Source organism: Cheilinus undulatus, linkage group 11, assembly GCF_018320785.1.
Source record: "Cheilinus undulatus linkage group 11, ASM1832078v1, whole genome shotgun sequence".
Taxonomy (NCBI): Eukaryota; Metazoa; Chordata; class Actinopteri; order Labriformes; family Labridae; genus Cheilinus; species Cheilinus undulatus.
The window spans coordinates 43,439,102-43,461,616 of NC_054875.1; the positions used below are offsets into that span (position 1 = coordinate 43,439,102).

Consider the following 22,515-nt stretch of genomic DNA (forward strand, 5'->3'; position numbering starts at 1 on the left):
TCAGACAGGTTATGCTTTTCAATTTGTGTCTGGCAATAATAACAATTACAGCTCATGCAAGTCCTCATTACATTACAGTATGAATTCATTTTGCCGTGCATATTTCCCAAAACACTCATCTCCGAGCTCGTCATCTAAAAACAGACAGCAGGTAGGACAACAGAGAATGGGAGAGAAAATGGGAAAGTTTTTATACATCACCTCCAACTCTGACAAGAAGCAGTCCAGTCAAACTAGCCTCTCATCCACCTGGACTACTAATAGGAAGGTTGCACATTGGGGAACCATGTTTATGTGACCTCAAAGTCTGGTTCGGGGTGAACCTAAGCCTGTAGGGAACCATAATCGCCCACTTGAAGAGGTGGTCCCAAGCATGATTCTGTCAGCAATTCTTAACATCTCACCCATTCACCCATTTCATCCTTCGAGCTGCACAGTAGATCTCTAAAGTAGGAAGATGGTTGGTGATGTCTCAAATATAAGATGTACATCCATGGTAGCAGGATGGACTCCATTGCCTATACAGAGCACAAAATAATGTGACCCAGCTGATGACACGACGACTGCCATGGTTGTTCATGTTTCTTTCTTCTTCACAATCTGCACAAAGTTCAGGGTGAGGGTAACTGACACGAGGCCTGTGCTGAAAAATCGATATAGCGATACATCGTCATGCACCCCTTGCCGATACACACATTGATATGAATTGGACAGAATCAATATAGCCATGTACACTGTAATGGCAGTTCTAACCTAGTAGCACTCAATGCAATGTGCAAGAGTGGGCAGGGCTCAATGAAAAATTGACCCCACCCACTGTCAAGCATAGACACATCCCACTTTTGTCATCCAATCAGACGTTTGGTGTACGTCATTATGTCATTATCACCCACTGACCAACGTCATGTCCACTTTCAAGAAACAGGAAGAAAACACACTAAGAAAATAATTCCAAATGTAAATTACTACTTTATACATACATTTATATATATATATATATATATATATATGTATATATATATATATATATATATATATATACACATACACAGTGCTTAACAAATTTATTAGACCACCACCCAAAGTAAGGTTTATGACACAGCTGCCCTAAATTAACAGCATTGAGACCACACATCTGCCGACCTGCCCCCTGACCTTGTGTGATCACGTGACTTCAGAAAAAAAAAAACACACACACATGCAGACTACTAAGACAAATAATCGTTTGCGATGAGGCTCCAGTCAGTATACGTCCCCACAATCGTTGGGGGAGTCAAATCTTGCCTAAAATCAGTCTAAAATCCCGCAGTGTGAGGCCGGCCTTAGTTGCTATCATCTCCACGTATGGCATTCATGTGTTTCACACTCGAACATGCATTTTCTTTGTTTCATAAATCATATTGACTTCAGAATTACTAGCAGGCTAACAAGCTAGCGCCATGAAAAAACTGCTACAATGAGCAGAATTGAATTATGAATTACTGAATTAACAGTTTTTTTCACGAGATTCAACAGTCAATCTATTCCACTTAAACTGTTGTCATGCCTTCAATTGCCATGATGTTTGGCAGATACTTGTTGTTCAATTTAGCATTTCTAAGTATTGTTAAGTACTGTTTTATTGGGGGGTCGCAGACTATCTTTTTCTGTGCTAGTACCCCACTGGTTTGATAGGAATGGTAAGGCAGCATTGGGGGGCTTCTCATTTTAACACACGCATTCCCCTTGGTGCAGTCAACCAAAAAAACCAGCAGACATGGGGCACGCTTTAATCCACAAGGTCATCTGCACCCCATTTCCATTCATTCACTTTCTGTTAAGCACAAATCCAGCAAATGTGTACCACTTTTTGACCTTTTCTCATGTGAAAATCAAAGTCTGTATGCATTTTTGCGTAGATTATGTAACTCGTCACTGCTTTGTAGATCTTGTAAAGGTTATTCTTCATTTTGTGTTCTTTATGCAGGATTGTTATAGATGCTAGCAATTAGTATTTGCCATTTAAAAACTATGCAAAAACGAGCTTACATGCTAACTAGGCCTGTACGCCTCATATTAAAGGGTGTTTACTTAGGTGACAACTATGTGCTATATTGTGCATGAACAATTTCTAATGACATTATTTAATATTTTCACAGTTTTACAAAATGAAGAAGAATCCATACTAAAGCCCTTAACTCAACTCCAGTTTCTTGGATCTTTTTTCTATGGATCAGATGTTAGCTATTTGCTAAGCTGTCCAGTTAATCAAGAGGAGAATAATGGGTATACTGACATTTATTCAAGTATATAAGACTATGGCATCTAGCTCCAAGAAATGTGCTTCACCGTTTTTAGCTTTTAAATGCTGATAAAACTTGAGCACAAGTTGATGTAAGAATATTTTTGGAGACATTTTTGTCAGAAGGACAATACTGGAGCTCATGTCATAAAATAAAAACAAGCATTTCAGACTGTGTGGGCTTTGTACCATGAAGCACTAAATGGAGCCTGGACATGTCTGTCTTTGTTGTATATGCCAAGTGAGTGTGTGGACCGAGGGCAGCGACGTTCAGGGCTCAATGCCAGCCAGGGAAAGTGAGAGCTGCAGCTCAGTGACAGAAGCAATGACCCTCAGCCCAACCATCCTTCACTGTTTATGGATGTACTGGTGCTATAATGACCCACTTTTAAAGTCGCTCTGCCAGTTTAGAACATAATATTTCCACTTATTAAGGAAGTGTTGGCAGTACTTCCCATAGGGATGACCAAAAGGGCGAAGCCACCAGAGTTCACATAGCTAGAATCCCCCGGAGGTGTTTTGTTTATTTTGCAGGTTAAAAAGAGAGAGAGCAAAGCTACAGTAAAAGGCACAAACAGAAATTATTCTAATGGAAGAAAAGCAAATATTTTTAGAAGCTTTCATTCTGGCACCAACACCCATTAAAAGGAATTCTCCTAACTTTTTAATGAAGCTTTGTAGAGCCAATTTACAAACCAAGACTCTAAATAGAGCAGCAGTTGTTGGGTGATCCAAGTCCCTGTGGTTAATAAAGCACCATTTACCATACTGAAACACTAAAAAGTAGTTTAGACATACAACTTTATGATAATAATAACGCTAATCCCTTGACCTACCATTTGATAGCCATTTAAAAGTGTCCTTTCTTGATTAACATCCAGATACACAAAACTAAAGACATTCCCATCAGCCTTAGCCTCATTTTTTATGTTCAAGTGTACTAATTAGCATACTAAATATTAACATGGGATGCAAATCTAAATGCATCTTTATTATTTATTTTTTTAAAAAGTGGCAATTGTATATTTCATTTCTTTAGCAATGATTGACTGCATAATTGTCAATACAAAGCATAGCCAATGACCATGATTTCTGTAGTAGCATGGAGTTCATCTTAATAAAGCTAAATAAACACCACTTATTTACAAGCTGTGATTTACCTAAACAAAAATGACATCCTTCTATAGATTTGAGGATTTATGAGACATACTATCGGTTCATTTTAGAAGCACGTCTGGTAAATTCCCATTAAATTCCTTTTAGATTGAAAAATGGTGAAGCCTACAACTTGGAATGTAATGGAAGTAAAATTGCCTGTTTATTTACGGCATATTAAAATTTAGGGGAACACATTTACTGTTAACCCTATAGAACCCAGTGTAGCACCGGTGCTACGATTAACATATTCATTTTTGATTGGTGGTAGATTTGAAACCTGATAAGACAGATTGATTATCCTTTTTGCATATAAAATCTGGGGAGTTACACTTACATTTCACACATTCACCATGTTTCAGAACACTCTTGCGTTGCAGTGATGGGTTTGTAAAAAATACACAATAAAGCGCACATAAAAATCTTAATAAACAGGAACACGGGTATTTGCAGCACTTCCTACATTGAAATAAACATCATCACGTTGTGGGCATGACCTGTCACATGATTCTTACATGTCCCTACCAGATAACCCCCCCTCACAACAGGAAGTGGCATATTTTCACAGCAGTTGTAGTTTTTTCCGCGGAAGAACTTAGCCTGCACACATACTGGCCCTTGCTCCTGTTTAACCCTTACTTTTTTACAAAAACACTCAGACACACAACCCACACACATCAGACATCCATCACACACATCTTTGACACACTTCTTTACATATGTAGTTATGGAGCCACAAAAATCTGGTCGCGCCAAACAGTTTTAGAGCTGGCGCGAAGCTTTCGAACTAATTACAGCGTCAGATGAAGAGTCCAACTACTCATCTGACTCGGCTTTTTACAGGTTAGAAAATTGACTATATCTCAAAAAGCATGTTATGTACAGACTCCAAATAAATTTCCTGTGGTTCCAAATGATATCATGCAACTTTTTTACATTTACAAATTTGAGGGATACAGCTGTGCAATTTTCTGTATTATGAAATAAATGTGGAAAAAACAAACGATTTTTACTTTTTTAAGGTTAATTGCACTTTTACACAATTTATTGTAGTACTTAAGACATAAGTCAATCATGTAATTAACATTTGGGATATAAGGGTTAGCCTATATAACCTTGCAAAGCAGATGGATACGCCCATTTCTGTGTTTCTCACTGGCGAATCCATCTTGCAAAGCTCCCATCTGAACCGTTTGGGCCCAGTTAGAAAGTGACAGGACCAATCAGCGATGAGGCACAGTAATTTCGGGCGCGGCGGAGTCATGATGTAAGCAAGTAGCAACAAGAGGCTGGTGCTGTTATGGCGTGTTTTGTTGCTCTGATTGGCCCGTAAAGATACGACAGACAGAACGTTCATCCAATCACCCTCCGAGTTTTTTTTCAAAGGCTCTGCCCTTTTCTGAACTCTCTATATCGAAGGTTTTCCAGATGGATGTGTGAAACACATCTGGCATGTTAGGTTAAGGGTCATATTGATGTAAAGCAAATAAAAATACTCCCAAAAATTGCACTACACTATGTAAAAATTTAAGAATATGTCCTGGCAGGTTTGCACAATGGTAGGTTTTAAAGGGTTAATAAAGTTTGGTACATTATGTGCCCTATGTTTGATTGAAATCCCACTCTAATAGTCTTAAAATGATGCTGGAGTCATCCTCTGAGGACCATCAATGTCAGCTGTTGGAACATTTCAATCTGGATCAAATTAACGGACCACTTTGTCATGTCACTTGCATGACTAAAAAAACAGCACTGAGTTGATCCTACTCAGCAAAAGCCAGCCTTGATGTAACTGCTTGTGGTGCTCATCCTCCACAGAGAGAGATGTGACTTTTCGCTGACCTCGCTGCTGGAACATGAACTGGTCGATGCAGAGGCCATGAACCTGGGCGGATGCTGCTGCACTCTTGCCACCGTTCTGTCTGCATGCTGTAGTGCCCACAAGGCTGTAATCTGGATCTGCTTCACCAGGTTTTATGATAGGTGTACGACCAAAGCAGGATTAAGATGCTGAGAGATTGTCGCTTTATAAAAGGAGCTCTCATACACCTTCATGACTGGCATGGGAAACCAGAGAGGGCTCACTCAGACTTTAAATATACTGCTGCTTTATATCTGTGGGTTCAACAAGTCATCTAAAGTAGAGATTCTTTAAAAAGTTCTCATGTTCTGCAGGGTTAATCTACAGTGATTAGGATATTTTTGAAGTTAGTATTAAATGCTTAAAGTGGTCAGTGTTGAGGGGTGTTTGGGGGATTTAACATATTCCTCCAACATCTTCCCTAATTCTGGTTGACATCTTCCAGCGGAGGGATTGCATTGCGCTGGCACCCGTCTGTGTCTGCTCTTTTTAAACACCATCCATGTGTGGCCAGAGCCGTGTTTGACAATGACGCAGAGTGATGCCCCCTCAAAAGCAGAGAGAGAGAAGATCCGTGATGAATCACGTCCCGTGGAGGAAAAATGTGTTAAATAGTACTTGGACACTGCAGCATGATAATTTTCTATCACAGCAGCCTATAAGTATCTGACAAGCCCTATGCTGACTCGGCAGTCTGTTACAAAATGGCAGGCATGCCCTTTATCTCGGTACATGTTTCACGGCAATTGGACAATCAGCCACTGCAGTGAAAATCCATAGTATTGATCGGCCTGTATCTTCTCTATAATTCTCCAGCAGGAAATCCCTGATGACAAATTATATCTGCACCAGTTTTTGATTGGTGCTTTGATGTAAGCGATCTCCAAGGGCAGACTGGGGAACTGGTCGAGGGTTTATTAACTGAGTCTAACCTGACTCTTCCTCGTCTCACACCTGCCCAAAGCCAGACCATCTGCCAGACAAGTCAGACTGCAGGCGGTATAGGTCACAACTAGAGTATGACTGATACTTGTTTTCCCATATTATCAGTAGATATGGACCCAAAACATGTGGCTGGATATTAACAGAAAATAAAATGCAACAAACCATATCTAAGTTGATTTAAAATGTGCAATTTTTGTTTTTTTTCCCCAACGAATATAATACAGTAGTCATGTTTTGTAAATAAGTAAACCGAGACTTGCATTGGAAAAACCTCATTCTGAGGATCAAGTTAAAAAACTCTACCTACTGAGAAGAGAAGAAACAACCTGATTTGTGTTTGCTAATGTTTTAAAGTATTGCCTTTTCAAAGCTTAGTATAAGCAGACAGCAATGAATCTTCTTAAGTGCAGCCTATGTTTGACTGTTTGTGTTTATTCTTCTAATACCAGAGGTTTTAGGTTGATTATGGTTCATGTTCCAAAAGTTGGGTGATTTAAAGGCTGAGAGGCTAAAACATAAGGGACAAAATTGTAAGGGCATGTCAACCACCAATCCAGACCACAAACAATCCGCTTCAAGGCAATTTTAAGTGTGGAACCGGCATTAACTGCCAATACACCAAAAACTTAAACACTTTAATCACCCAATCACTGGACTCAAAATTTACATAAAAGATTTTATCACGTGCAAAACAAAAAAACGTTATCTATTTGATAATGTGTCCCTGTAGTAAGGGCTATGTTGGCGAAACCTCTCGCTCACTTAGAGACAGGATAACAGAACACAGGAGTGTCATTTAAAGAAATGAAAAAAACTAGTCCTGTTGCCAGACATTTTAATGAATTTAAGCATCCTATGTCTTCTCTAGCTTTCCTGGGCAGAGAAGTCATTAAACCGAGCTTGAGGGGCAGCAACATACATCTTGCTAGGAAAAAAAGAGAAGCATTTTGGATTTTTTATCTAAAAAGTTTATTTCAAGGGGGATGAATGAGGACTTTTCTATCAATGAGTTTTTCTAGTTATTTTTCAATTGCTTTTTTCAGGTTTTTATCTTTAAAAGCTTTTATTTGCCAACTTACGTTCGATATTTTCTGGTTTTATGACATGCTTTTAGTTGTCCCTCTATAGAGGTATTTACTGGTGTTTTTAACTCCTTCATAAAATCCTTTTACCTAATGCTTTTATTTAAAATGTTTTACCTCACCCACAGATGGCACTTTAAAATGACCCCAGAATACTCTCTAATCCCACCTAGTGGTCATTTCCCTGTATTGTTTCAGCACATCTTGCCATGTCTGTGAATCAGACACTCCCTGTGCCTCTTCAGCAGTGTCCATTGGTCATAAACCAAATCATCAGTCAACCAACCCACTGGTGCTGTTACCCCATTGGCTGATATATATATGTGGCTGTTTTTGATTGGTTTAAATTATGTAATTTAGTAACATTTTGAATTTTTTCACATTTTTTCTGTTTCCACATTACCCTATTTAAATGCTGCTTGCAATGTGGTTCTTGATGACCCTGATGAAGGCTACATGCTGAAACGCGTCGGTCTAATAAAGTTGTTCTTTTAACTACAAGTGTTGCTGGAGACTTCCGTTCTCTTCAAGACCCTCCCCATCCCCCATGCACCTTGGAAGTTGGTGAAGTTGTGCCAGATTTACCCACTTCAGATCTACTGATATAAAGGCTGTGCAGGTTTTGTGATTATGCTTTATGCGTGGGCCAAGATGGTGGTGAGGTTGCACCCCATATATGTGTGGCTCTTTCACAGCATGTCATTTCCCGCTCTCACATCTAGGGCTGGGCAATTAATGAGAATATGGCGTGAAGCAATTTACAAATCGCAGAAGGTGCAATATTTCTTTAAGCTGAAATTTGTCAAAACACTAGTTTTAAAAACTTTTCTTGCTGCAGAAATGTTATAAATAACTTATCATGCAATCATCCAAGCAGCAGTTTTTTTAGAATAGTAAAAAAAATCTACTTTTTTGTATGTTTTTCTTTCTAAATATGAGAATGACATAAAAGTATGACTCCTTTCAATACAACAATTCCTATCCAATTTGCAAAAAACATAGGAGCTTAAGAAAAAATTGCACAATATATGGCAATATTAGGGGAAAAAATTGCATTGAGATTATTTTCTAAATCACTCAGCCCTACTCACATCCCTGTCTCTCTCTCTAATAAATGCAAAAATAACCCTCATTTAATCTTAAAAACATACAGTTTATACATGCTTTAGCCAATGTTTAATCGCTCAATGTCATTGCACACCATCCCTTGATAAATAAAATGTGCAAAACTGCAGCTTGTTCTTTTAAATTCAAACAGGATTATAAAAATATTCTGGAGAGACAACGGCATTGCTTTCAGTGTGTTTCTTAAGCAGATAAAAACGTTCAGAGCATGAGTGTTCATGTAAATAACCCTCCAAAGTGCACCTCTAAAGACAAGTTTCAAGCTCCCACTTTGACCTTTAAAGGACCATTCAGTTCAATTTTGTTACATATTGTTGAAGAAAAAAAAGGAACCTGTTCTAGTAGTTTCTCATTTATTTGAAAATAAAACAAAAAAGATCAAAATCTTAATTTGAGTTTGGTGTGAAAAAAATCTAACATTCAATTTTTTTAACCGTATCACCCAGCCCTCCATACAACCTAACGCAATTAAAAATTCCACCCCAGCCATCCTGTGCCATTTTTTAGCATCTTTTCTCCCACATGGGCCATGATCTTTCATTTAAAGGGGACATATTTTACTCTTTTAAGACAAGTTTATATTGTTCTCAAAAGGTCCCCAAAACATGCCTGTGAAGTTTGTTGCTGAAAAAACACTCTAGTATAGGATTTTTGCATGTCTAAAAAGCTCTCTGTTTCAGCCCTGCTCAGAATGAGCTGTTTCTGTGTCTGTGGCTTTAAATGTTAATGAGCTCTCTGATCACACTCCTCTCAGGAAATGGATGTGGTACTCCTGATGTTACAATGTTATAGACACTTTCGTCCAGAGTTAAGGACCTGACAGGGACTTGAACCATCAGTCTCCAAGAAAAATGTCAGAAGAGTAACCCACTGAGCTATCCAGCATCTCAGCTGGCAGCTGAGAGGATCAGGAGAGGAGGGAACTTTCTTCCAAGCGGAGCAGGCCAACCAAACATGGGGGACGGTGTTTACTCCCCATGTGACATTATGAGGGGAAAATCTGAGAACGGCTTGTTTCAGCACACATTTTCTAAAAGGTTGGGGGGGGGGGGTTCTGGTATTTAAGGGGATTGTGGATAGGCCAGGGGCACATGATTTTTGATTTTTGCATTATATGTCCCCTTTAACTGAAACTAAATAAAATACCATTCAAATAAAAACGAAACAAACTAAAACTATATTCTGTGCTTAAAAAACTAGCTAAAAGCAAATCAAATTAAGGGGAAAATCTCCTTAGCTTTAGTTTTTGACAGCAGTTTATTGACTGACATGTATGCCCAAGACAGGTCTCTAATATAGCTGAAAAAACTTAAACACTAAAACTACTAAAAACAAGACTACAACACAGAATTTTTGAAAAACAAAAAAAAAAACAAAAAAAAACAAAAACCTAACTGAAGTCAACTGGCAACCAAGCAGGAAAAATATATTAAAACTAAACTGAAATGTAGAACGAAAGATAAAAATGAAATAAAAAGAAAAACTAATGAAAACCCTCAAACTATTATAACCTTGGTCTGTACCTCGTGACTATCAATATTACCATAGGATTAGAGTAGAGTTGTTCTGATTGTGATACCGGTATCAGAAATACATCTGGTCCTGCTGAAAATGCAGGTATTGGTATCAGCAAGTAGACATATTTATGCACTGATCCAAAACATTTTTTAACTTCACATTTTACTTCATTTAGCAATGCTATATGTTAGTGTTATAAACCAGAAATCAATCCTTTACTTCTCAAAACTGCACTGCACACACCAAGTCCTATTTTAGAACAGCGAAGAAGAACCAAACACAGAAAAAAATAGGATCCACTGCAAACACAGTCTGGTGGCGGCATAACATTCATATTCTCTCTATGTAGTTGTTAAAAATCCTCCAGAACAACGCTGTCATATATGACAAGAAGTGGTTATGAAAAGTGAAATAACTTTTGAACCATAAATCATAGCCTCTGACTTATTTTCCTCTTGAAGCTAGCCATGACTCTGCTCCATGCCTTCATAGCCCTTACAGCACCTGGAAATCAGCTGACCTTTCAGGGACTGCAGATGTTAAAGCCACACTACTGATCTGATTGAATGTCCTTTATCATTGTTTAAAAATCAATTTAACATCATATTTGCAGCTAGCCCAAATTTGAACCCCCATCTTCTTCCCAGGATATTTTGTGAGGGTCTGTCAACCAATGGCAGGCTGTTTCATCATCACGTCATGCTGTGTTAAACTGCACATGCTTAACCATGCAGATCATTAAGGGGCACCCTGAAGAGCCTAGAATGGAGAGAAAGAGCGAAAGAGAGTCTGTGATGTGACTCTCTGTGTCACTGTTATTTTAATATTTAGCAGTAAAAGTCACAGGAGTTAGCAGGAAAAACGAGTGTCACCAATGGGCTGTACAGTGAAATTCTATTTTTTGAGTAACGTTCTGAGTTCACTGTACGGCTAAAGTATTGTAAAAGTTTTCCACAGCACAGTCAGTCCAGAAAGTTCATACCAGTATCAGACTGGTACTCGGTATCAGCTGATACCGGACGCTCTGGTATCAGAATATCTAGAAAAAAGTAGTATTGGAGCATCTCTGGCTAACAGGATTACAAACACCATTGGGATGATACGGCACTAAAAGAGCGAAACAGCTGTACAGAAACTGTGCATTGCAGACTTTGCTTGCATGAAAATAATCATGCAGGAAGCCTGTTTACACTCTTCCATCTCTTTGAGCTACCTCCCAAGAGGACAAACTGTGTCTTACAGATTGTCCTAACAACACACAGGTGTCAGATATCACATTGCAATACACAGCATAATATGTTGTGTCTATGATGCATGTTCAACATGTAATTTTCTGTAAATTTCAACTTTCAGCAGTTAACACCTAGTGCTGTTTTAATAAAGATGGAGAAAAAGAAGTGTAGAGCTTTGTATTGACGAGTCTTGCCTTGCTGTGTTTACACAGGTCAAAGTATAACTTTTCAAACATGGATACAGGTATTGTTATTAATACACCAGGATCTTCACTTTGAAAAAACAGCTATATAGCTTTTTCAGGTGAGAAAAGTAAAGGAAAATCAAGGAAATCAATCTACAGGACACTCCAGACTCCTGTTCACACTGTATGCTGTTAAGATATGCTGTTATATGCCAACCCCTTAAATTCTGGATTTTATGGTACCTTGCAATATCAGTCAACAGTGCACACTGGACAGCAATATTTCCTCCAGGCTGAAAAATACCTCTATACCAGCAACCATATCCAATCAGAGGATTCCTGAATAAATCAGTTTTGGCTTGAAAAAATCCCTTATTAGTCTAGGTCTACGAAAACTGCTTCAGCAGCTGCAGCTGCTTATGTAGGCCACCAAAAATCATCCCAGAGACAAAAGCAGCCAGCTATCCTGTTCAGAGGGATATCTGGCTGTGAAGGTGACTGTCTGCCACCGTCTAGACTCGAAGAATACACACACACACACACTAATACAAGCGTGACACCATAAATCTTCAATCAAACATCATACAACTTTTTCCTCTTTAAGTCTGGATCAGGGCAAAGTCATTCTTGAATTTATTGCATTTTACAACATGCATGCTTTTTCTCACAAGTCACCATCTTTTCCTCTGACTCCATGGAATGTGCTGTAGTGTTAACTTTGATTTACACTCAGTGTAAGCAGTCATTTCATTTCAGTGAAGCCTTAACCTGATGCCTTCACATTTTTACTATCCTAACAGCACGCAACACCAGTGAGCAACAAGATCAGCTTGATTACATTGATTCCTGTTGTGGTATCCTGACAGCATGTGAGTGATGCAACATGATGCAGCATGATGCCATGCAACACTTTCCCCAGTCGCCCTGTTCCTGTTTTCCTCTTTATCACTCAAGCTACATGGGCAAGGAACAACAAAAGAGTGCAATGACAAGGCATCTTGGACAGGAGAAATTCCTAGATTTTCTTTCACTCTCCTCACTCAATAGAGCTTGTTTGCTTATTTTACAAAACAAAGATAGTTATGCATCTATAATATCCATGTCTGTGTTTGAAAAATGTTTCAACACAGATGCAAAACAATTAGGTTCAAAGTCGTCAAAGGCTTGTTCACACACCAGGCCACCCTTCTATTTGTCTGCTTCAAACTGTAAAAAAGTGCATTACATTGTGCTTGCTTACTTTGCATGCAGTTAGGTCATGCTGTTATACAGCCCTGATTCCATAAAAGTTGGGGCACTGCATAAAAAGTAAATTAAAAAAACCGCAATGATTTGCAAATATCATAAACCCACATTTTTCACATTAGAACATAAACAGCACATCAAATTTACCATTTAATGAAAATATTAGCTCTTTTGGAACATATCTTAAGAAAGTAGTGACTGGGTCATGTCTACTACTGCGCAACATCCCTTCTTCTTTTAACAACAGCCTGTAAATGTCTAGGAAGTGAGACCATTTGAGGGAGTTCTGGGTGAGGAATGTTGTACCATTCTTGTCTGCTGTTGGATTCTAGCTCCTCAAAAGTCCTGAGTCGTCTTTGCCAGATTTATCATTTTATTATGCTCCAAATGTTTTCTACTGGTAAGAGGTCTGGACTGCAGACAGGCCAGTTCAGCACCCGGACTCTTCCACTGTGAAGCCATGCTGTTGTAATGTATATGGTATATGGTTTATCATTTGTTTTTCTAAAATATGCAAGGCCTTCTCTGAAAGATATTGTCTGGATGGAAGCATATGTTGCTCTAAAACCTCTGTATACTTTCACGCAACCCCATACCATCAGAGATGCAGGCTTTTGAACTGTGCACTGATAACAGCCTGGAAGGTCTCTCTCCTCTTTAGTCTACAGGACATGGCGTCTCTAGTTCCCATAAAGAATTTCAAATTTGGATTAATTTGACCACAGAACAGTTTTCCATTTTGCCTCAGTCTATTTTAAATGAGCTTTAGCCCAGAAAAGATGGCACATTTCTGGATCATGCTCACACATCTTGCATTTGTGGATGGTACAGTTAACTGTGTTGACAAACAATGATATCTGGAGTTGTTCCTGAGCGCATGCAGTGATTTCAAGTACAGAAGCATGCCTGTTTTTAATGCAGACCCAAGATCGCAAGCATCTAATACTGGCCTTCAACTTTTTTTCATGTACACAGATTTCTCCAGATTCTATGAAGGTTTAGATAACATTATGTACAGTAGACAGTGCAATATTCAAAGTTGTCATAATTTTAGGTTGAGGAGTATTTTTCTGAAAATTCACAATTTTCAGACATAGTTTTTGCAGATTGGTCAACCTTTGTCCATCTTAACTCCTGAGAGACTCTGCCTTTCTAAAATACTTCTTTTTTATGTTTTGTATATCCTTTATTTTAGCAGGGAGAACCCACTGAGACCAAGGTCTCTTTTCCATGGGTGCATTAGAACAATACAAAACAATACAGGGCAAGAAAGGCATGTATAACATGGTTAAAATAGCTACAAATACATTCATAAACACATATCCATAATTGTAACCCCATGCCATGGTTAACAAATTATATTTTAAAGCAGTTGCAACAGATTTCCTTGTATAGTTCAGACACAACCTCTTTAAAAACACCATATGATACCAAAGACAGCTATCTAGCTGTCAACTGGAAATCATTCTACATAACGGGTGCAGCAACACTAAAAACAGTCTGAGATCTGTCCCAGTCATTTTATTAACCTGTTGCCAATTATAAGTAATTGCAAATTGCTCTTCTGGCTGTTTTTTATTAGTACTCACTTTTCCAACCTGGTGTGTCATTGCAATCAAATTCAAAATTAGGTAATATTTTTCTTGATTTGTTAAAATCTATCCGTTTCAACACCTAATGTGTTGTTTTATGTTCTATTGAAAATAGCATATGGGTTTATGAGATCTGCAAATCCTTTCAATGTCTGTGAACGATGCAAACAGGTAAGTGATGCATCCTCCCGGTGGAAAAATATTGCAACATGCCTTCTCCTTTCTCACAAGTCACCATCTTTTCCTCCAACTTTGTAAACCGTGCTGCAGTGTTAAGTTTCAATTTGCACTCACTGTAAGCGGTCATTTCACTGAAGTCTCGCCATTTCCCTCTGCATCCTCGATAATGGTGCTGCTACAGTGGAGCTAGCCATCTTCTCCAATCTGCTGCTTATGAATGTAAAGCAAAGATGTAGCACAAGGCAAATTAAATGTGATAGTGTTCTCTATTGATCCTAAACAAACACACATGCTTTCTCTCACTCCCTGCTTTCAGCACTTGATGCGTATAACGAGCCCTATCATTATGCACTATGTACTACAGCCTTTTTCCTCAGCTGATAGGCCTGACCACAATGCACTGCTCAACACAGTGGAGTACACACATCAAGAGGCCTCTCCTAATCCTGCCGGGGTACTTAGCAGGCATCAAATTTGGCGCAGAAGTTTTCCGAAATCCACTGTCATAAATCCGATGATTTTTGAAAGGAGAAGGGAAGAGAGAAAGCCCTTTATTGGAGAGTCGGGTGTGTGTGTTGAAGGGGGGGGTGGGATGATGTTGGACATAATCCAGGCTGTGACAGAGGAGGAGGGGGAGCCAGCATCGTTTACAGAGAGGCATATGCTCCCTCCCTTCACGCAGACATGAACTACAGCAAAGCAACCTTTTACCAGCCAGTCAGAGAAGGATAATCTTTCCCCTTGCAGCACAATGCAGGAGATTACATGGAGAACATGTCAGTCTGCACTGGATTTGCTAGACACTAGATCTCTTGTCCCTATCGATTTGCAGGCTGCTCATTCATGTTTTCACACGGGTCTCAGGGGCATAGAGGCCAAAAGCATATGGTTGGAGAAGCAGCCATTCTTTTCATCTCTCACCCTCTTTGTGTGACTGGGTGTTCTACTTTGTGTTTGTGTGTGTGCTTTGGTTTGCAGCAGCATTTGCACATACATGATTCGCGACTGTGTCAATGTAACACCTGCTCCCGGGGAATGGGTTTTGTAATCACAGGACAAGTTAACCTCGACACCACACACTGCAGATGTTGTAATCCCTGGTGCTGTTCTGTCGCTGTTGATTTGCTTCGGCGCAGGCACAATCATCACCCTCATTTTAGGGGTTATAGTTTTCCCTAAAGCTTTGCATTATTAATCAATTATTACACCCCGCGCCCTAAAACGAATAACAGGCGCTGCAGGAGTTTACACACTGCTGGACTCAGGTGGTTAGGACTCATCAGGGTTCTTTCTTCTCTGATTTTTTATTGTGCATCACAGTAACTCAGCTGATGGAAACAGAGCTTCATTGTTGTTCAAAAAAACACCAACACTGTTGGATAAGTTAGCAAACCCTCTTCTGGCTTGGTTTCTGTTAATCTGGCAAAATACAAAAAGAAGGTGCCAACACACAACTTGTCAGTGTGGAGTTTCCTGCTTATTACACAACTCCTCACTACCATAAAGTCTGGAATAAAGCTGTCTTTCTGCAGGAAGATTTCTGTTACATTCACATAAAGACCACAATGCCTGGTTTCTGTGCAGCTCTTTTGGTTCCATCTGTTTTCATAATGTGGAGGTGTACAGTGCTGCCCACATCTGCTTGTCTTTTTTTCAATCAATTGAAAACAAAGAAAGGTATTTTATGATCTTGGCTTACTGATGCACTGAGACAGGGGTAGGAGACAGAAATATGCATGAGTGCACGTACAAAATGACTCACTGTAGTCAAACAATCCCATGTTACCCATATGACCCGTAGGCTACCGTGGCTGATAGAGTTGGGAAATTTACCTCACAGTGAACAAAAACACAGCATGTAGCTGACTGTTAACTTTCAATAAAGGCAGTGACAGGAGCTAACAACAGACTGTATTGAGACAAACTGTTTTGTGGTTTTATATCCTTGTATTATTGTATTTTATTGTATACTGCTCAAATGAAATGAAGCCAGGAAAGAGGTCAACAACTTTCTAATGGTCTAAATAAAAAATTCAGTCACACATAGATCTTAGTGTCACATGTTTACATCAACATTATTCCAACATATCTAGTTTGTTTATACACAAAGTTTGGCCACAAGATTTTCTCAATAAACTTGTCTCGTATGCTTTACTTTGTATTGTCTTTATGGTGCATTATTTTCTTTTGACTTGTCATTTGAGCAGTCTGCTAGTTTTATTTGGTAAAATGAGACATTCAAAGACACAGTCTTTCTTTTCTGTGAGTAGCATCTTGTTGCTGCTTTGCTGAAGCTGCTTAACTGCAACTCTTAACTCTTTCTGTCATATTTGTGCATTTGTTGCATGGCATAAAAGGCACAGCCTAAATGTCAGAAAAAGAAATAGGCATTTAAAGTACAAAAGATTTTACTTAAGTTTGAGTGTAATTAAGCAAATGTTAATGTTAATATTTAGACCTAACTTGTGAGGGTTTTTGGAGCTCAGTTGATATTTGGAATATTTTGAGGTTAAACTTGAGTAGATACAGCACAAGGCCTCAAACATTTCTGAAACTGAGTGAAATCAAAAACACCTTTTTACAGTCTTGGCAGCTGTGCAATGAGTTACATATGAATTGCATCATACCTCTTTGCACAGTGACACAATGACATGGTGAACATCATCATGAACCATTTTATGAAAAGATGATGTTGAGTTTGTCGATGTTGAAGAGGCTATGCAGAAACTGTGACCTTATATATGACTACATTATAATTTATACCTTTTTACATACTGTCTAGCATTTTTAAAGATTTATTTTATAGTTCTTAAACCTGGTTATTGGGGACAAAGTGCAGGAGATCATAGAGAAAACCACAACCATCAATTTGGAAAAATAGAAAATGTTAAAAACAACAGACTAAAATGCTAAATGGGGGGTTCTTAGAACTAGTGATGCATTGATTCAGCTGTTTAAGATGCAATATCAATCTGATACCTGGATTTGGGTGTCTGCTGATACCAATCCAATCTAATACCAGTTAACAGTTGACAGATGTAGTGTTAACTGGTATAGGGTTAAAATAATGTTTCCTTGTGGGTGTGTTTCAACAAAGTCCAGATCCAGTTCTTTACATGAGACGAATAAATCACTACAACGTGTTGCTGTGGCTACACAGACGCCAAGCGAGGTACTGACATGTATTTGAGTGTATTAAATCACATATAAATTCATATATCATTACACTTCATGTCACTTCCTGCCTTTGGTTCACAAGTTGGTCTGTGCTTTCACACCTCAAACGAACCGCACCAGGGTTTGTTTGGAAGTGGACCGAGACGCCCTATTTTCAAGCGGACCACTTGGTCCACACAAGAGTTCGCGTGAACTTTCACACCACTCCAAACAAACCAGACTATCTGGAAAAATGGACCAGAGTTTGTTTAAAGTAGACCAAAGAGCTCAGGTGTGAATGCGCCCTGAGAAACTCCTGATGGCAGATGGAATAGAGCAGCTGGTGTGTTATTAATGGAAGATAGTGATAGCTCCAAGTATCTGTAGGGAAGCTCAATGCTTTTACATGCATTGACTCAGCTGATCATTTGACATGCTGAAAGTTAAATGCTTCACTACATTTACTTTCATTTGGCTCCTGATGCCTGCCTTCTTCATTTGTTTAACTTCATGGTTGAACTGGCCACCCCTTGCAACATGAGCTGTGAATAAATTGCTTGCAATTCTAGAAGTTTAAGTCTAACAAGCACAAACTGGTTAGCTTTTGTTATTAGCTTCCTCCATGCTATAAACAGACTGACCAGAGAGCTAAAGACAGTGATGTAGCACATACAGTATCACCACTAAGAAATTTAAGTTCAACTGGACCTACCTGATAACAAAATCCTAACCCCACTTAGAACTTTGATTAACTTAACCTAAAAAAAAGTTAGTTATACAAAGTAAAGTTGTAAAGAAAGTCTTTGGCCTTGAATGACAAAGCCCTCCATATTTTATGCAACTTTGAGGCGAGCAGATTAAGGCCCACAGCAGCAGACTTTGACGGAGGAGTCCAGTGGACTCATAGTGCCCATTTTAAGGAGCAGAAAACAAGAAGTCCTCACTCATGCGTTTCTTAGTGATCAATATGCTAACTCGGGGAATGCTAAAATCGAGGCGGATGCTTGACAAAGATGGATAGATTTGCACCGTCCGTGAAATGTCACTGATTCAGTGGAGGATGTCACCTCAGGATCGCTCGGCTGTGTGATAAGCCTGACACATCAGCTTGGGGTGGAAAGTGGCGTGGAGCTGCTCTCTGGCTCTCTCTCTCTCTCTCTCTCTTCCTGTCAGAGCAGACGGATGACAACGACCACCACCGCTGCAGGTCCGGTGGGACCCAGGTAAAAATGAACGCAATTAAAAAATGGATGAGTTGCAATCTGTGGAGAAAAGTCAATGTGTGAGGTTTCGGGTGGTTAGCGACTGAGTGGACGCAGAAAAACAAAATCATTAATTTCAAGTGAGGGTTGTCAATCTAGATTTGATAGAAACACTCTGAGGTGAGGGAAGTTTCTTTTTTATTTTTGATTAGTTTGACATCAAAGCTCTTGTTTTGATGTGAACAAAGTGATCAAATTCCGCTTTTTAGATTATAAAGGCAGCCACTTTGACACAGTAGACTAGGTCCACATCCACTGTGAGATATTCAGACTGACATACATCACTTTGATTCTCAGCACATCAGACACTCCTTGCTGGAGATTTCACTGATAATGGGAACAAAGCTCTGTCATTTTCCATAGATAATGTAATGGCCATAGGGAATGAAGCCATAAAACTGGCAATAAAGGTTTTAATTTTACTGCCTTTCCCCAGAATTTGACCCTTTGTGGTGCCCATATTTCCTTATGCCCAGAGGCAGGCGCTCTGAGACTCCTCTCTCTATTTGTTCAGGATCAAAGGTCCGTCCAACAACAAGCAGCGCTGACAGGCTGCTTTGGCGTTTCTTGGGTCCGTCTATTGGACCATGGGGAAGGTGAGAGAGTGAGAGCTTTCTAGCTTACTGTTTTGCTCATCACTTCTGTCAAAGTGGCTCATCTCTGGAGACTTTTGGCCAGTTTGTGTGGTCAAAACAACGCAGTCACACCAGAAGGAGAACCGCAATCACCGCACTGGTGCTTCACGCCAACCCAAAGCTTAACCTGCTGTCAAATTCCCACCTTGTTTCATTTGGACGCTAACCTTTAGGCCACTTTTGACTGATCGGTTTTGCTTTGTTCGGCCTCTTGTTGTTCCCGCTGTCTTGCTTATTTCCACTTCCACACAGCTGGGATCATATCTCATGTTGTATCCCAAAGACTTTGATTGTAATCCTGTTGTTTTCTGCAGAAAAAAACAGAAGACGACAGAAGACAAAGCACCATCCACCCACAGGATCCAGGGTAACTAATAGCCCAGGTCAAAGTCTGTCCTTTTATTTATAATCCTCAACAGTATGAAATATGAAGAGGTAGATTGAGATGCATAACTTCAGCCCCTTTTTTTGAAGCAGGAAGCCCTCAGACACCAAAAATGATGAAATGCTTTGGCTGAGAGGTAAACTATTAATAGACTCCTCCACCTGAAACTGTCACTGTGATCCCTGCTCTACAGCCCTGCATCCACACCACGAGCACCTTTCAGGGACCGCTGAGGAGGACTAACGCATATGCTGAGGTGCAGGCAGCACCTACTGTACAGACGGCAAGCTCATCTAGAGACCAGCATGTTTCATTATTGATAGACACATGCATGTGTCAGTAAGTTGATGATGCAGATGTACAGTGTGGGCGTGCAGATTTTTCACTGATTCTGTGCGTATTAAGTGCACATCTGTGACAAAAGCGTTGTCGAGTCAAACAAAGGATGATAGTAAAACGGGCACGGCTGCATTTTTCATGGCCAACTAATTAGCCATTTCCCTTAAGAAGCACAATAAGAGCTCTTGTGTGTGTCACTGCCGTCTGCTCCGCGTAATGAATAAAACGCTCATTTTAAATATTTTCGGGGACAACTTTCAGGGATGTAAATCAGCCGGCAGTAAAGTTATGTCAGAGGGAAAAGTCACTGCCCGTAGCGACCACATTCCACAAATGATCATTTATTACCCAACACTATTTTTAAGGGGGGAAATGGCAGCCTCTCTTTGTCAAATCTAACAAGGGAATAGCTTTCAGGTGCTTATACCGCTATAACTCATCTCTGTGACCTTTTGAGCAGGAATTAGGGCACTTTCATCCTTGCTCAGGTGCTTGTTGGGGAGTCCATTAGCATTTTTAAAAAGTGCTGCGGAGTGTAAAGAAAACAGGGAATCTTTCATTAATAGAGCCTGTGAACTTTAGCATGTTTGGTAAATAATGAGAAATAGTCTAATAAGGGATTATTGCAGCATTCTTACTAGGGATGTAACAATCCATCAATGAAGATCAATATATCAACTGAAAGATCAAAGATCCAATCGAGCTAATGAAGTCAAAACATCAATCTACATCATGATACACACATAATGAGGGAGAAAAGCGGTTAAAAATGGCCTTTTTTTAATGCTAAGTGACTTGCAAAGCATTCTTGGATTGTGCATAGTGTGAACTAGGAAGAGCTTTTTTTTAAGATGACTGTTTTGGGCTTTTTGCCTTTATTTTGATATTTTAGATTTAAGAACCACGGGTCTAAAGAAGAAAATCAAAACGTGGCATACACATCTCTTATAGTGCTTTCAGATGGACACTGTTCTGGTTCTGGTTCTGGCTCTGGCTCTGTTGTGGAGTCTCAGAACCTTGATGAAGCCTGCGTTCACACCAGTTTAAGCTGAACCAACATGGAAGGACATAACTTTTTCTCCATTTTCCACTTGTCTTTACAACCTAGAATAAGACACTCCCACTCATGATGTCGCAAGGACAAACCAACTATCTTTTGGTTCCAGCTGAGAACGGACTTTTCAGGATCCGAAACAATTTTTGGGGGTTTGAATTTAGGTTCAGGAACCAGAGCCGGCACGGAAATCATAAAGATTTGCACATCAGGAAGCTGGTGTGCAAAGTCATATAGCTACCTTCTGTGTTGTTATATGTGGGTCTTTGTATTATATTGTACTGTTTATGTTGTTTGATCTCTTGATGTTGTCTGATTTTATGTAGATTGTTTTACTTTTATTATGTACATGCTGAATGTGCACTTTTCCATGCATACCATCAACCTGCCTAGTACCACAGATGGAAATTAGCCTATGGCTACAATATGGCACATTTACATGTCCATTTTCATTACTGTGCACCAGCCCCTATAATAAATAAATTAATAAACAAATACGCTCCAGTTACAGGTTTTATATTTTATAAAGCAAGATGTGACATTTGGAGCCAACAAGCTCATCCTCAGACTTACATCAGAATTCATTTACAAAAGCAGACGACTCCATTATTTGAAAAAAAGCACTAACTCTTTGTTTGTCATTGTGTACTCCAAGCAAAATCAATCACAAATACTTTTTAGATTTACCTAATTTGTTAGTCACAATAATGTCTATTTTATCTTTGGAAATTCCCTCATTTTCACACCAACAAAACTTTGTTTCATTTCATTTAGCCTTCATTTAACCCGTCCTGTCTTTTTCCCATGATTCCTGGTTTGGTAACCTATCTTTTTTTTTTAACTTAACCAAGTTGTGAAGTGGGAAAGCAAGTTTACAGGTGCGTTTGCAGCTCTGGCTGTCAGCTTGTTGTTCCTAAAGGGAGACAAAACAAAACACTACAAAAACACTTTTATACCTGCAGCTACAGCACTTGATTTAATCACTGCTGCTTGTTTTTACATTTTGATGTCAGTTTTTACATTTATTTTGTCTGGCTGTGTCTTCAGTTGTGGAGGACTATTACTGTTTTTTATTCTTTTTAACTTTAGAACACTAAAATTCATATCTGCATAATTGATTTAACCTTTTAGGTACAAATAAAGATACTTTAAACTAGTGTAACATTTCTACAAAATCAAAGCAATAGAACTTCCTTGAAAAGCTGACTTATCTGCTTTTGAAAATGAAGTTCTGAATATATTTTTCAGTCACTTTTTTAAATAAACAGACATAAACGTGACCC

At 39.2% G+C, this 22,515-nt stretch overlaps 1 protein-coding gene across 9 annotated transcripts in view; it reads right to left on the bottom strand.

Annotated features, from left to right (window-relative positions):
• LOC121517482 (teashirt homolog 2) overlaps positions 1-22,515 on the bottom strand; it is a 235,374-nt gene that overhangs the window by 181,484 nt on the left and 31,375 nt on the right. The window contains exon 1 of one of the 9 annotated variants that reach the window (XM_041799298.1): positions 14,516-14,596. The exons of the other annotated variants lie outside the window; for them this stretch is intronic. The gene's annotated coding sequence lies outside the window, so the exon portion shown is untranslated. Of the gene's footprint in view, positions 1-14,515; positions 14,597-22,515 lie in introns of those variants that run through there. 9 annotated transcript variants of the gene reach the window in all.